This window comes from Topomyia yanbarensis, chromosome 1 (genome assembly GCF_030247195.1).
Source record: "Topomyia yanbarensis strain Yona2022 chromosome 1, ASM3024719v1, whole genome shotgun sequence".
NCBI lineage: Eukaryota > Metazoa > Arthropoda > Insecta > Diptera > Culicidae > Topomyia > Topomyia yanbarensis.
The window spans coordinates 160,979,876-160,995,616 of NC_080670.1; the positions used below are offsets into that span (position 1 = coordinate 160,979,876).

Sequence of the window (15,741 nt, forward strand, 5' to 3'; positions counted from 1 at the left end):
TTTGTTTTACCAACGGGGGAACTGATTCACAGAGCATTCAATGTGTTTTGGGAAAACACATGGCCTTAATTGAGTGGAATGATGACTTCAATCATGTATAATGTTTGAGCATTGACAATTCGCGAGAGGGATCGGGGATTGCCTTCAGTTATGTCAACACGAAGAATAATTGTTTTGCTGTCATTTTCATTGCTTAGCTTTCAATTCTATCGCATGCCTCCACGCGAGTCCAAGTCTATTGATGACATTTGGTTCTTAGATCGGCGACGACTGGGAGCTATCAGCCTTCAACCGATAGTAGCAGAATGAGGTCAATACGTACTTAATGAATCTAATTTCAAGTTCCGTTATTGGTGACAAGCCCGTGCATCGGGTTGGCGATCCTCTGTATTTCCCTTCAATGTTCGATATAATCGTTCGTATACGTGTATTTCACAAATGATCCGATGTTAAAAATAGGAAATACTTTCGTTGATTTATACCATCTAGAGCTATCATAGCTCTCTGTCTGTATAACGTTTTATCACTCGGTAGTTTGCAACCCAAGAAATATATCGTGGAGATGGAGTAGCGAGGTTAGTCTGAATAATGTCGCAATAAATAGTGATCCGGCCCATTACACAGATAAGATTGGCTTTTCTGGGCAATACTCCCTCCCACGATCGGCTGTGTGGATGTGGAATTGCTTTTGTTTAGAAAACATAGGATACTATCGGTAGATCTTATTTTTCGAGCGGTCGTGTTCTCGAAAACTAACTGAACTACTACCTAATAAACTATGCTATACAGGTCGCATCGCTTGCTTGGAGCGAATCCTAGACCCTACTCCGCGATATCTGTGGGATATTCTGATGAACCTAATCGATGATGAATTTGCTAATCGTATTAATACAACAAATGATAAATTTCCCAAATTCTCGGCAGCCGGCTGCCCAGAGCAATTATTACATGATAACGCTATTGGCACACTTACTAACAACTCTCCCCATCCCGTGATACATGTGGAGATGCAGAGGATTCCTCGGTCTCTAGTAGCAACATGTATCGGACTAACATTCCTTCCTTTCCCAGAAGATCTGCATTCGGACGTGGCCGGCGTCGGTATTGATCAGCATGCAGGGATCAGAATAGATTGTACAATGTGGCTCATCATGTTATTCCCAAGCATGTTGTTCCAATGAACATTTTGCAACCTAATTTGGTTCTGGTCAATAACGGAGTAGCAACTACGGGCGATCTCTTATGCTTATGCTTATGCTTATGCTTAATCAGCCATTCTTCAAATGAGATATTTCAGAACTTTCTTCTTAAACTATGATTTTCAAATTTATCTAAACTGTTTTATTTATTTACTTTATTTAAATCATTTTGTTCTTCAATTTCATTCAGTACACTGAAACCTCTATTTACGAACCAAACCGGGGGTTCGTAAATTGAATTAGTTCGTAAAAAAGTGTCCGTTATTTGGGATTTAGTTCGTAAAAAAAGTTTGCTTCACATTCTTATTAATATTCGTTGGTTGAGCAATATTCTCGATAACCCTGACAATATCGATACTTTTGGAACGGGCTTGACAAGTAGATGCTGAAAATGGACAATTGGAACCGTTTTGAAATCCAAGATAGCGACTTCCGGTTGACCAATATTCTCGATAACCCTAACAATATGGGTATTTTTGGAATGGGCTTGCCAAGTAGATGCTGAAAATGAACAATTGGAAACTTTTCCAAGTTCAATATGACGATTGCCGGTTGAGCATAATTCTTGATAACGAACAATATGGGTTCTATTTCCGTCATGCACTCGTCAACCCTATCCCGAAAATACCCATATTGCTGAGGTTATAGAGAATTTATCTAAACCGTAAGTCGCCATCTTGGATTCCAAAATGGCTCAAGACATCGAGTTCCGTCATGCACTCGTCAACCCCATTCTGAAAATACCCAACTTGTATTAGTAGCAATTAACTAAGAATACTAAGAATCAGGGCCGCAGATAGAAAATACGGGCCCGGGGGGTCTAACGTACGGGCCCCCACCACTGTCTATTGCCTGAGTACAAAAAAGTCAATGTTTGAAATCCATTGGAGTTACTATGTATAGTACACTGAAATTTTATGTTTATGTACCAGTTTTTTGCTCCAGTTGTTTGTAGTGCCAATAATGAAAAAAGCGTAGAGTTTTTTATACTTTGGGAGTTTTTAATACCTCTTCGACAGTTTTGGTGACTTTGAAAAGCGCCATTTTTGTCAATAGTATTTATAAAAGTAAGGAAATGGCAAGATTAAAAATGTAGTGATAACAAAAATAAAAAATATCTGAACGGCGATCAACGGCAACAGATAAAAAACAATAGGCAAACTAAATATTAAAAGAATGTACAAAAGTGCTAAAAACAACAAAATCAACCAAATAAACAAATTAATGTCAATTGTCAAAAAATGTTTAATCGAGAAAAACCAAAACAAAACCTTACAAAATTGATAAAGGAAAACAGAAAACAAGGAAAACATATTGCGAAAATTAAAAAGTCGAACATTATTGAACAAATGGTGAAAATAATAAAAAATCCATAAAAAATAGAAAAAAATAAGAATCAACGAAAATGAGAAAAAAAACTACTAAAAAGAATACAAACATTAATATAAAAATGCATAAAACTGAAAAACTCGATAAATCAACAATAATAAAATTTATTTAACATTAAAAACAAGACATATTTAAAGCGATAGAAAAAATAAATAAAACTTTAAGAATACATAAAACAAGAGGAGTAAATATAAAAGACAAGAATAAAATAACCATAGAGAAATTTAAAAAAAACGAACCAGAAAATTTCGAAAAACTGCATTGAAGTATTGGACAAAAACGGAGCAAACAAACAAAATGAAAAACGAAAAATAGTAGAAAAAGCCAAAAAAATGGAGAAATTAATACGAAAAAATTAATAAAATGCATATTATTTAAAGAATAGGAAAAGCACTGGATCAAATTTCGACCAAGGGATTTCGGTTGGATTTTACGCTATGCTGGTTTCGAAAACATTCATAATCCTATATTAACATGAATTATTCACTATCCTATATTTCACCCTAAGGAGAAAAATTGGGTAAATACCAAAATTTCTCACCAGGACGAAAATTTTTGGTAAAAACCAGTCTTTGCATTTGAAGAGAACAAATCCTTTCTTATTACTTGGGTGCGTTTCGACTTCGTCTCTTCTTCTCTGTGTCCTTATTAACCAATATTAAGAATCATGTTAAAAAGATTGTATAAAAATTTGGGAGTGGATATCAAAATATTTTGCGAGATATTGCGATTGTAAACTTAAAACAAGGAAATTAAAAAAAGTGATAAGCCTGTTATAATTGAAATATCTCGTAAAATACTTCGAGTTCCATTGAAATTTTCACGCAATCTTCTCGGAATAATTATAAATTATTTGAAAAGCCCAAAAAAAATTTTTGTTCGGCGCGGCAATACACTACATAAAAACAAATATTAAAAAAACGGTGAGATCATGCGAAAACGCAGCTTTTAGTATTTAATACTTTTTTTCACTAATATAAAAGTTTCTAAGTTATCAAGGATTGAAAAATGTTCAATTTTATTAAATTTATGCAATTTAATTAAATATTTTATAAATTTCAAAAAAAAAAAACTAAGATTGTAGTTGTAAATCTGACGTGGAATGACTCGCATTCTACAAATTCAAGACTTTTTTAGTGGTATCCAAGTGTTAGAAGCAAAAAAAAATTTAAGCCGCCCTGAAAACAATTTTTTTGATAACATAAGTGTATAAGGAAGATTATTTGAAATTTTCAGAATGGAACTTGAAGTATTTTACGAGATATTTCAATTATAACAGGTTTATCACTGGGCGTTTAGTGTAAAATTGCCTTGTTTTAAGTTTATAATTGTAGTATCTCGCAAAGTATTTTGATATCCACTCCCAAAGTTTTATATAATCTTTTCAACATGATTTTTAATATTTTAAGAGAAAAATATGTAAAAAAATGGTTCAACTTTAAAAAAAATTCAATTTGTTTCAAATAATTGCAAATTTCATAAATTATATAACAAAAAGCATTTTTTTGTAATTTTTTTTTGTAAACATTTAGAAATGCAACTTTTTGATTTAATTTTTTTTCCATATATCGAATCGTTTCCGAGTTATCAGTAATTGAAAAATGTTCAAATTATTAAACTTCAAATGTTCAAAAACTAATAACTTGAAAAAATATCATATTCAGTAAAAACAAAAAATACTTGTCAAATATTTCTACTTAAGAATGCAAGAAAATTTGTTGGAAAGAATCGAAATTTTGTTTGTAAATCTGACGTGGAATGACTCACATGCACAATTTCTGGCAAGCAGGTGGTCAATGTTGTGACTTATTTGGCAGTCAGTATCTTCAACCATGGATTTTCATCGATCTTGCAAGCTATGGAGGTGATGGGAAATACCTTGGGGACTGAAGCTGAAAGATGTGCTACTCAACTCGACGGTGAACGTATCGCTCGCTCTGAACGCAAAATGGGTGTCGCGGCAAAACAGGCCCGAATTCAACAGAGAGAGAGCAAAATATGCAAAACCAAGAACATTTTCGTGATGAGGAAGGTGAGCGCTGCGGACCCATTATAGGAGATTATCTAGTAAGTTACTACTATCGAGTTATACACCGTACTTTATCTTTAAACGCATTTTCCCGAAAGTAGTGTTTTTTAAGCGGTCAAGTAAACTTTTCATAGAAGTACTGGTCCGATTTCAATAATTTTTTCTCCAATTATTCAGAAAATATACCGCTATATTTGGTCGAGAAGGATTTGCAAATGTCAATTTGTTCCATTTTTATGGCTCTAAATAGGCCAAAAAATAATGTAAATATTTGGAAATTTTCACAAATCGTTACATAACTTTTACAAAATAAAAGAAATCCCACTGGTCTAAAAATAGCCAACGTAACTATGATTATAAAAAATATGAGTTTTCTGATTACAGATAACCCAATTTACCAAAACTTTACTTAAGCGGGACCCATGCAGTTTCAAAATCGATGTCATCAATGAAGTTCCAAGGTCGCGAGAGATTTTTCCATTGAGTAGATACTTTACAATTTATTCCCAAAAAAGTGCTCAATTTTAGACCTCGCGAGTAGAAGACACTATACTCGTCATGACTTGTTGTGTGCGCAATTTGCTGTTATAATGAAAATGTTGATATTTGAAAGAATTGTAAAACGTATTTATTTTTTTCCATCCCGCGTCGCCTCTTTGCAAGGGGGAATTGGTAGTCGAAAATCTCCGAAAAAAGCTACGTCATCTGAGTATGACCCCTTTACAAAATTTTTTCGGTGCCATCTCGTATCTGAATATGATTTTTTATAGATTTTGTAACAATGAACGGCAAACCAAATATATTAAATTTTAAATTTAAATTTTGGGATTAACTTTGAATTCTTTTGGTATATCAAGAGTTTTTGATGACTCATTTGACCAATTGAGCTCTCAAATAGAGGTAGATTTACCGCCTCTAAAGGTACTTTGACCAGCAGAGTTTTACTGAGCAGGGGATAGACTTCAAGAGACACATGGGTATGCGTTGAAATCAATTAGAATTTCGAATTAAAGTGACTAGTAACTCGACTGAATTTTGGAGCGCTTCCATTGCTTTTTATTATATACGCTTAAAAACAAATAAATATGCACTGTTTAATTTCTTATGTAGCTCGTAGCACTAGGAGGAAAAATATCTTATTTTCTTCACATTCACCGTAGAGTGCCATGTTTTTGTAAAGCACCCTACCTTTCTGTGCCGTTCACATTTAGTTGTATGTTTTTGCATTTGTTAACAGTTTTGTTGATTTAGTTGGCTGTAGTACTTCGCTTGTTCGGATATTCACAAAGAATCCAAAAGCACCAACCACTCTCGCTGTGAAGGATAACCACCCGAGCGAGCTTTGCTCTGCTTCTCAGTAAACAAACACGGGGTGTGAAATCACACTTCAGTTTCTTTCGAGAATATTTGTGATGAACATTAATCCATTGAAGCGAAGCTTCAATGGGGTAAAGTAAACTTAAATGGCACTTTTAAAATAATATTTGTCAACGCCAAGAAGGGCCCTCCTTAACAATTAGGGCCTGCAACCCGATGATGATGAGGACTGGGTGCTGGACGATTCCTGGTAAAGAAAAGGGCAACGCAAAATTGCAAAATAATCCAATGGATTTTTCCGGGCGAATTCGGATTTACCTGAAGGAATTCGCCTCCTTCTTTCAATAATTACTTTCGATGCTAATCCAGCGCTTTCGAAAATTGGAAATTCAATAAATAAAAAAAAAAATTTCATATTGGCGAAATTTGAAGACAACCTCATGACTTCTAATCAAACAATTTAATTGTTTAACCCTTACAAGTCTGATCATATTTTTGTTTCGAGTATTGACATTTTAACTTTAAGGTCATTCGCTTCTTCATTCAGGTTAGGAATTTTCCTATAACAAATCTCTATTCCTGTGTGCGGGGTTGAGATTCGAACCCAGGTGAGCTGCGTACATAACATTCAATGTACAAATTCCGCTATGCCCGCTCGAATCTGATCTTGTTTCGATGCGAAAATTAGGTTGGTATAAACATAATTGATATCAAAAAGGCAGTAGTTTAGAACTTTCGCTATTCTGGTTACCTCATACACAAGATATTGAATTTTTAATTGTCTTCTCAAATAAATTTTTATCGAAAAAATATTTGTCAAAATTTTAGTTTCTGTTAAAAAACCGGGCCCCCTTCAAAACTCCGGGCCCGGGGGGAAACACCCCGGTCCCCTCCCCCCCTTTCTGCGGCCCTTAAGAATAAGTATATAACTTCATGCTGTAATATACGAACTCAAATTTTCCAGAAAGAGTTTGTTATTTCGAATTTAGTTCGTAAAAAAAGTTACGTAAATCGAATATTACTTAAAAAAGAGTTCGTAAATGGAGGTTTCAGTGTATACTCATTCTGCCAGTCCATTATTTTTTATGAATTTTATTCGTTTTGTTTATTTTATGCGTTTTGAATTGTCTAATTTACTTCAGTAATTTATTCGTTTCATTTTTTGGATGCATTCTGATCAGTGCATTCATTTCTTGTAATTTACTTATTTTATTCACTGTTTTCGTTTTATGCATTTCAGCCATATTTCTAATCATTTTATCCAAATAGTTGATTTGACACAATTTAATTTATTCTATTAAGTTTATAACTTTAGTTAATGCTGTTAAATTTTTAATTTTAATAATTTAATGCATTTTCTTCTGCTCTAACGACATTTAAATAGCAATGGACTGGAAGGTGAAGTATATTTTTCAATATTAAGAGTCATCGTACTCAAGGGAAGGCAAAAACGTGAAGGAAGAAAGTTTGAAAAAACGTGGAATAGGGTCATATGAGCAAGCTTAGAATTTCCCGGCGACTTGATCCTTATGTCTTGTACTGCAGGAGTCACGATATTTTGTCATTTGAAATGCGAATCACCTGCGTCTGCGGCATGTCCGGATGAGGCGTAAAGTAGCTTTGTACTTCATGCTGTCGGAATCGACAAAAAGTTATGTCCACACTAAGCACTTTGCGACGATGAAACTCTTGAATGAGCTAGCTTTTGTTTTTTTTCCTCACCAATTGCCTGCTGAGTGTTTTATTTGATCGATTATTGTGATGGCCTCAGCAGTTGTGTCATGTGGTCACATGTGTTGTTAATTTACACGATATCGGCGGCTTTTACCCATTTATTTGATTCCGATTATTTTTTCTTCTATTCATTCATTTTATCAATTCCATTCGTTCATTATTTCATTCATTCTATTCTTTTCTGTTGATATTGATATTACCCATATTTTTATTTGTTTTACTTATTTTGATTATTTTTTGTAAGTTTTGTTAATTTTTTATAATCTCATTCATTTTATTCATTTCATTCATCTTATCCGCTTTACTCAAATTATTCATATTATTCATTTGGTTTACCTTTCCAATCTTATTCATTTTATTTATTTTATTCAAAATAATAATAATTTTATTCATTCAATTCACTTTTTCATTTCGTTTTACTGTTTTACTTATTCTTTTAAATTCATCCATTTATTTTTTGCCTTTCTCATATAGAAAGGCTATGCAATCACTCTAAAAAACGTCAACCTAATCCCGGCCAATTTTTTTTACCAGCATAAGGTTTCTGGATTTTATCAGGGGCGTAGGTGATGGTATACGGAGCGGGGTTACCCCCCCCCCCTCTCTACTCATCACTCCCCTCCCTTTAAAATCCCCGTACATCACCCCTCCAGCCCTCATACCCCTCCCTCTCAACCCCATCATCTTTAAACCACCACTATATCACAAAGCATACCTAATTAAACTGGGGAGTCGTTTGTTCGTGTGACTTTCGTCCTCCTCACACACACAGACACCCGCACGACAAAATGAGTTAGCAAGCAGATAACATTGATCTAATGCTGATTAGGCTAATGAAATATGATACTTTTTTTTCTTTCAAGTGTTTCTCCGTCGACACGTAGCTCATCAAGTTCGTGGCTGGCAAGCCATTGCACAGTGGCACGACTTAGAACAAAAGGTGGACTAAAGTCCAAACTTTGCCGTATCGGTTGAAATAGGACGATTTTATGTAATTTTGGTACGCTGAATTCGTTTTTGATATTAGAACATTTCAAAAATAAGCGTTTACTAATCGTTAGGGTGTCTCAAAAATATTTTTTTTAGAAATCGTTCTTAAAATTTGTGTATATTCATTATCGTGTGCTAAATCGTTTTTGATATTAACACACGCAAAAAAAAATTCATTACACGTTAGGGTGGCTCAAAAAATTATTTTGATGTGAAGGTTCAAAAATTTGATTAAAGAAGTTTTTATGCGCTGAATTTATATTTTAATTATAAAAATAGAAATTAACTTTACAACTTATTAGAGCGGCTCAAAACTAAATATTTTGTCTTTTATAATGATTTTTTTCAATAAATATTTTGGAATTTATTTTCCATATTAAAACGAATTAATGGACATCTTATTATGGGGCTTCAGAAATGACTATTTTGTTTTTACGGATCAAATAAGATGTGTTCGACTAATTTTGGAACATTTAATTCATTAGTGGGTTACTTGATATGAAAGATACATTTTCTATCATTTTCAAAACAAACATTTTGAGCGTCTTAGTGGAATGTTTTAATGCATTCACTAATCAAAAAGATGGTCAACGATTTTTTCGTAGGTGTGTTTTAAGTTACTTAGATTGCTTATTTCATATCTTAAATGAAAATAAATCCAAAACCGTTTTTTCAGTTCATTTAAAAATGGTGTTATTTTATTTGGATAATATCGCATACCCTTAAGCTATATCAGTGCTATACAAATTCGGATCAAAATCCTCTCACCAAACGAGCTCAACTGTATTCACCCTATTTGACAGTTATTGCGCAAGTTAGCAAGAAATAGTTCCAGAAACATTTCATAACCTATTTCGGATGGTTGAAATTTTTTACTGATTTTCAAACATTCTTAATGCCTTTACCATTTAAAAACATACTTTCCACTCGGCTCCTTACTCTTGATTACTAGTAAAACCCTTGTTCATCATGCTCTCAATACTATTTGACAGTTGTGCATGTATTCGTGTCATTATTCTAGCTATAAAGTGATTATTTAAATTCAATATCAGTAATAACCATGCGTCTCCATTCACAGATTTTTAAAATTTTGACTGCTTATCGCAAGTTTTCGCAAAACTAGCATACACAGATTTTAAAGAGAAAATTAAAAGCTTTCGCGGGCATTCACGGGCGTCGTTGTTGTTATCGCATTAGAAGCTCGAATTCAATAAAAAAAATATGACAAACAGTTATATAAACACTAACTAAACCAACTAGAGACTTATTTTTGGCGATTTTATGATGTAATTTTATCACACGAAAAGTTTTGGTGAAGTAATGCAATGCATAAAATCAACCATTTCTTTGAAAAACGAAAATAACCAGACGTAGTTCCTATGGTCAAATTATACAAAAAACACCTGAAATATGCCCTTAAAAAAGCTGCCAACATTCATTTTACGTTCAAATCACTTAAAATCTCGCGAAAATGTCTCTGATGGCTCAGCTGATAGGAGAAAAATACTAGCGAGAATATCGCATAACATTCATATATGGACTTAAGTCCGGGCTCGTCCCACTGTGCATTGTGTATAAGTACAAAGTGTACTAAGAATGTAATGGACATTTCCACAATTATGTTGAACATAACCAGCCACCGAGCCATAGTTTAGAGAAATGAGAAAGGCACAATTGCACCGCTAGGTGGATTAAAACAGGTTTTGTTAATTTGATTATAGAGGTTTTAGCCTACGGGTCTTTCGCCTCTTTTCGGGTTATAGAAGTCTCCTTTTTGTAAAAAATCTCTAATCCTATGTGCGGGGTTGGGAAGCGAACCCAGAGGAGCTGCGTATAATACAATCGATTTACCAGCTACGCCTTGCCCGTCCCCTATCCATTTCATTTAATTCATTATTTTAATAATTTTGTTAATTTTATTCAGTTCATAAATTTTGTTACCTTCATTAATTTAAATATCTCAATTTTATTAAATTTTATCAAAATTCATTCAATTACTTTAATTCATTTAATTAACGTAATCCATTCATTCAAAAACTATATTTAATTCATGAAATTAGTACAATTTTTTTATTATTCATTTATTTATATTATATTATTCATTTAAATTATTTAATTTATTTGTTTCCATTTAAATTGATTCATTCAATTAATTTAATGCATTCTATTCATTACGTTTATTTTTTGTTTTATTTCTTTTATTAAATTCCATTCATTTAATTATTTTTATTCATTTCATTCATGTTCTTAATTTAATTAATTTATTAATTTTATTCAATTCTTAAATTTTACTACTTTCATTGATTTTATTTATTGTTGCGGTATGGGTTTATGAGCTATAGAATTGGAACGGGTTAACCGATTTACAAATAAATATTTTTTCTTGAAAGCTTGATCAATCGCGCACATTTTTTTTAAGACAACTAGGTGGGAATTAGTTGGAGATTTTGCTAGGCGAGCAAACTGAGTTATGTTAGAGCAGTTTTACTTTTAATTTGTTTTCAAAAAGTTAGAAAATAATTTATTGCGATTTTTTGTAGTAAACTGACCAAGAGAAAGCACCGATTGATTTTTCTTATAGGTTCATATGATTATTTCATATAGATCGAATTCCTTAGGGCATGGTCAGCAGCGCAATATTTTATATGGAGTTTTAAATTGGAATTGGAACGGATAAATTAATATTCGCTGCTGTTTGATTTATTATTTCGAACAGTTTTGAATCGAACTGTATAACCGGTATAAGCTGCCGTTCTCATTGCCGCTTCTTTTAAAATGCATTTGAAACTGGTTTAAATATATAAAGAGTATTTAGCACAAACGCTCAGGTTCTATAGATTGTGGAAATTAATTTCGAGTCAAGTAACGACGAAAGGAAACGTCCAAGAATGGTTCAGTTCTAGATTCATAGTTTTAACAAATCCATAACAACAAACCGAAAATTTTAAAACTAGAACTGACTCTGCCAGCAGCAGTTTGAGCGGCTGTTTTTAGCTTAAAATTCGTTTTTAAAATTAATGCCCTATCTTAATCGTTACTGAACTTAAAATTATGTTTCCCCAGTTTATCCAGTCTACGACTGTCGGATTTTTATGTATAAGGTTTTTCGGCATGCAGTATTTAAAGTGCAGCCCTAGTAACAATTACGGTTTTACGTTGTTTTTATAGCCACTCATAAAACTTAGATTGCAATTGTAGCGTGATATAAAACTTCAATTGTTATCTAGATGTGGACAGATTTTTACCTTCTCTCCTACGATTCGACAATGTGTTTGTTTCTTCCTCAGGGATTGAATGTTTTCTGTCTGTTTGTCTGTGATCTTTTTGGTAAAATGTGAACATTTAGATATTTTCACAAAAAGATCACAGACAAACAGATAGAAAACATTCAATCCCCGATGAAGACAAAAATACATTGTCGAAACGTAGGAGAGATGGTAAAAATCTGTCCACAGAATTTTAAAGACTACATGCCCGAAAACTTTATTCATTATTTTGGTTTCAAGCTGGAACCGGTTTCACAACATTATAATTTATTAAATAATTACATTCGTTTGGTCATTAATCGATTAAAAAATTCCTAACCTAAATGTTGGCTAAAGTTCGTTACATATAATTAAAACATTAAATTTCATATTTCGTGGAAGAACTGAATATTTTCTTTGGCGAGCGTGGGCTTTCTCATCACAGTCCTCAATGGGGAAGTACACGTTTTGAATATATTTTCTGGACAGACCAACCCTATTTTAGCAAGGTGGATCAGCTAAATAATGCCAATCAGATAATGAGATAATTGATGAATTGACATAATAGATCGATTATTTTTTAATGGGTACTATGTATAGCAAATTATAACATATGGAACGGATCTCTAATATAAGAAAAAAAAACTCAAGAAAGGATTTACGCGATTTCAACTTGGTTTGTCTGCTAGAGCCCATCAAACTACCAACTATCAATTTTCATATAAAGCTAATAAAATCGGGTCAAAAAGCTGATAAAATCGGGGGTAGATAAAATCGGGTCTTCACTGCAATACGCTCTTGAAAAAAACTACTTATTTATTGTCACCTTGGTCGTGTCCAGTACCCAATCCTTTATTTTTTTTTGTGCGTCAACGTCTATGTTTGCCTCCGATGGGGGAGGGGTGGGTTTTGCCAAAGTCTACGAAGCCTTTGATTCTTTGTAAGGTCGCAAGCCATGGAATAATTACAATAAATACATGATGCATTAGCTGATATCGTTGATGAATAATCCAAAAATCAGTAGTTCTAAGTGACTTCCTCGTTTGATTTTCTTCGGAGGAGCTGATCCATTATTCTTAAAGAAAAGGCTCCCACTGACTGGGATCTTAGATCTTTAGCAAAATTGCAGCTTCACGTTTCTTCTTAGTTTAGCAACAAATCAGGAGTCACTCAAAGAAGCAATTGGGGATTGCTGTTCTTCAAAAAGGTTGTATTATTGCGTGACGTTGCTTTTCCATTGATAACTTGAATCTTTATCCTGTAGTTCACTCTAGCTCTTGGATGTCAACTACACAGAGTATTCCTTTTTGTCAAAATGTATTTGATCAGAGGGATGGGTCGCTGTAGGTAATTTACACTACAACAGTTACAATTACTTAAACAAGATTGCGGAATCTCGACTAAATTATATTTGCAAATTTAAATTACAATTGCCTTTGTAGCTGGAGACACAGGCCTAGTTACCAAATTCCGAAACGGAAGTAATTTAATTTTTCCCTCATCCTCATCCATCCTGCGCCCGGAAACAAATTTCCGCAAATTGGTATCAACATCCGTGTCACTAACCGCAAAAGTTGATCCTCTTCATAGCCCGTAACTGGTTTCATGCGAACATTCCTGACCTGACATACTAGTGCTCGAAACTCAGTAGCCCCGCAATGTAGTTACCCCATCGGGACCGGATGCCGGAGTCAACCTTCAACCTCTCAATAGTCCCGGCACAAATTAAAGTGCACGGCACATCAAACGTTCCGCCCGAGACCTGGCTGCTGAACCACAGTCGACCTCTGACCGATCCGAGCTTCTCTCCAACTCCAACAACCCAATCCCGAGCAGCAAAACGGTCCCGGTAGTCAGACCAATCTGTTACAGTTTTATTTCTGCCTTAGGTCATATTTTTAAAATGTACAGCAATCCTCCCCATCCCCCCTCATTTCTCTTTAGTCCGAAACGATTCCAGCATGAGTTTTGCCATTCATGATTCACAGTTCATGGTCGGATCACATGAATAGACGACCGAGAAGCAACGAAACAAGCGAACCTTTTTTGTCGTCCCAAGTCGTTACAAATTTATGAGCTCATATTCTATTTAGGCTAATCTCGATTAGAAAATTTATAATCAAAAATTTAGCTGCGAGTCTGGTGTAAAAACCCTTGAAACATTAGATAAATTAACTACCCTCGGAATGTTTTGCAAGTTCAACCAACCCCACGACTACTGAAGGCAAAGTAAGCTTCGGGGGATAAAACTCCAAGCAAAACAACTATAAATATTCTCGGAACGTTCTCCGGGTTTCCGCCGAAACTGCTTGGACTTGGGCCAAGTTATCTCTTTAATGGAAGGTACGTTGCACAATCGGTTTCCCGCCCAGAAAACCATGACCGAAGCGTGTGCGTGCCTCAGATGTATGTGCGAAAATTAGCGATAAAAGCGACCAACTTACGATTAGCGATTCACGGTGCGAACTCCAGCTACTCGTTCCATCTCCTTTCCCAAAAAAAAAACTTTTCGCCGACTATTCGTTCCTAATGAATACACTTTTGCTGGTTCTGATTCACTGGAGAACTAACTTTGGCTTGATTGTGTGCACGTGTTTTTCCTGTGTTATCATCTCCTTCTGTTGTTTTCTTTTCAGTACAAACAATTCATTTTCTTTCTACACCTTCCTACATTTTGATGTATTTTTACAGCTTTGAACACTTGCACTGACAATCGCTTTTCCACACTGCCACACAAACAAACTGATTAAACTTTTCACCTCCCCCGTTGACTGACTTCCTTTCGTCAAGACTAAAATCTGGGCTGGTTTTTGTCGTTTTCAAAAACACACCACAATCATTGGGCTCCGGGCTGCTTCCGGATATTGAACGGCTCACTCACACACGATTCACCGCAAATAATCATTCATCACACCCCGGGTGTTTCGCACCTCGGTCCTTGGTTCTTCAACACTCGGTACTACCCATCGCCTACCCGCTATGAAGCTACCTTCACAATAGTATTTCCACTTTACCGACACACGCACGCACTCCCCGTCCGTTCCTCGCTTCCTAACGGGAGACACTTGGAACCAAAAAAACCGCGACACGTCCGACGTCCCGTCGCGGAGAGATTAACCGCGCTGTTCAGCACCACGCGAAAGCACAACCTGTACTGGAGCCGAGCTAGTCAAACAGATCTGAACGGCGAAGCCAGTCCTAAAACTGTGCACGAACACAACGAACCACTCGCCGACCGAACTGTATCCGTTCGAGTCCGCCGAGGTTCATCCGATGGTTGGAACCACACCGCACCGAACGGAGCTTTTCTTTATCACTGTGAGGCTCCTCACCCTACAAAATTTCAACAGTTCAAGATGTGTCAGCTTCTATCAACATCATCCATCTTGGTTGAATGTAGTTCTCTGGCAAGGATATTTCACACAAATTCCAAAATTTCACTCACAACTGGTTAACGATATTTCGATCACTTCTGAAATGTCGATTGTCAAAAGCTGCTTTGCACCAATTTCCTGAACAAACTCCGTCGGAAAATGCCCCAAATTAGACCGCACGCGAAACATCGGTCCACTGGCCAGCACGTGTCGCACCCAACTGACGGTGGACAGATAACGTTCATTGCAAGCCCGCGCCAGAGCCCATGATTACAGGAGATGAGTGAGTGAAGTTCCAGCTCACTGCCATTCTTATCCCGTGGTGAGAAAACCCGAATGGAAGCTTTTCCATTTCAGCGAACCGAAAGCTTCTCACCTGGCAGCACTGCGCAGGCTCCCGCCCTCACACGCACACACCGTCAGACAGCTAGTTCGGGGGCATGCGCCTTGCTGGGGTGTGGAAT

The 15,741-nt window shown here is 35.3% G+C and overlaps 1 protein-coding gene across 13 annotated transcripts in view; it reads right to left on the reverse strand.

The window, feature by feature from the left end:
- Positions 1-15,496, reverse strand: part of LOC131679280 (disintegrin and metalloproteinase domain-containing protein 33) — a 1,109,813-nt gene extending 1,094,317 nt beyond the window's left edge. For all 13 annotated transcript variants that reach the window (XM_058960010.1, XM_058959995.1, XM_058960002.1 and 10 more), the window contains exon 1: positions 14,348-15,496. The gene's annotated coding sequence lies outside the window, so the exon portion shown is untranslated. The remainder of the gene's footprint in view (positions 1-14,347) is intronic.
- Positions 15,497-15,741: the final 245 nt, after the last annotated feature.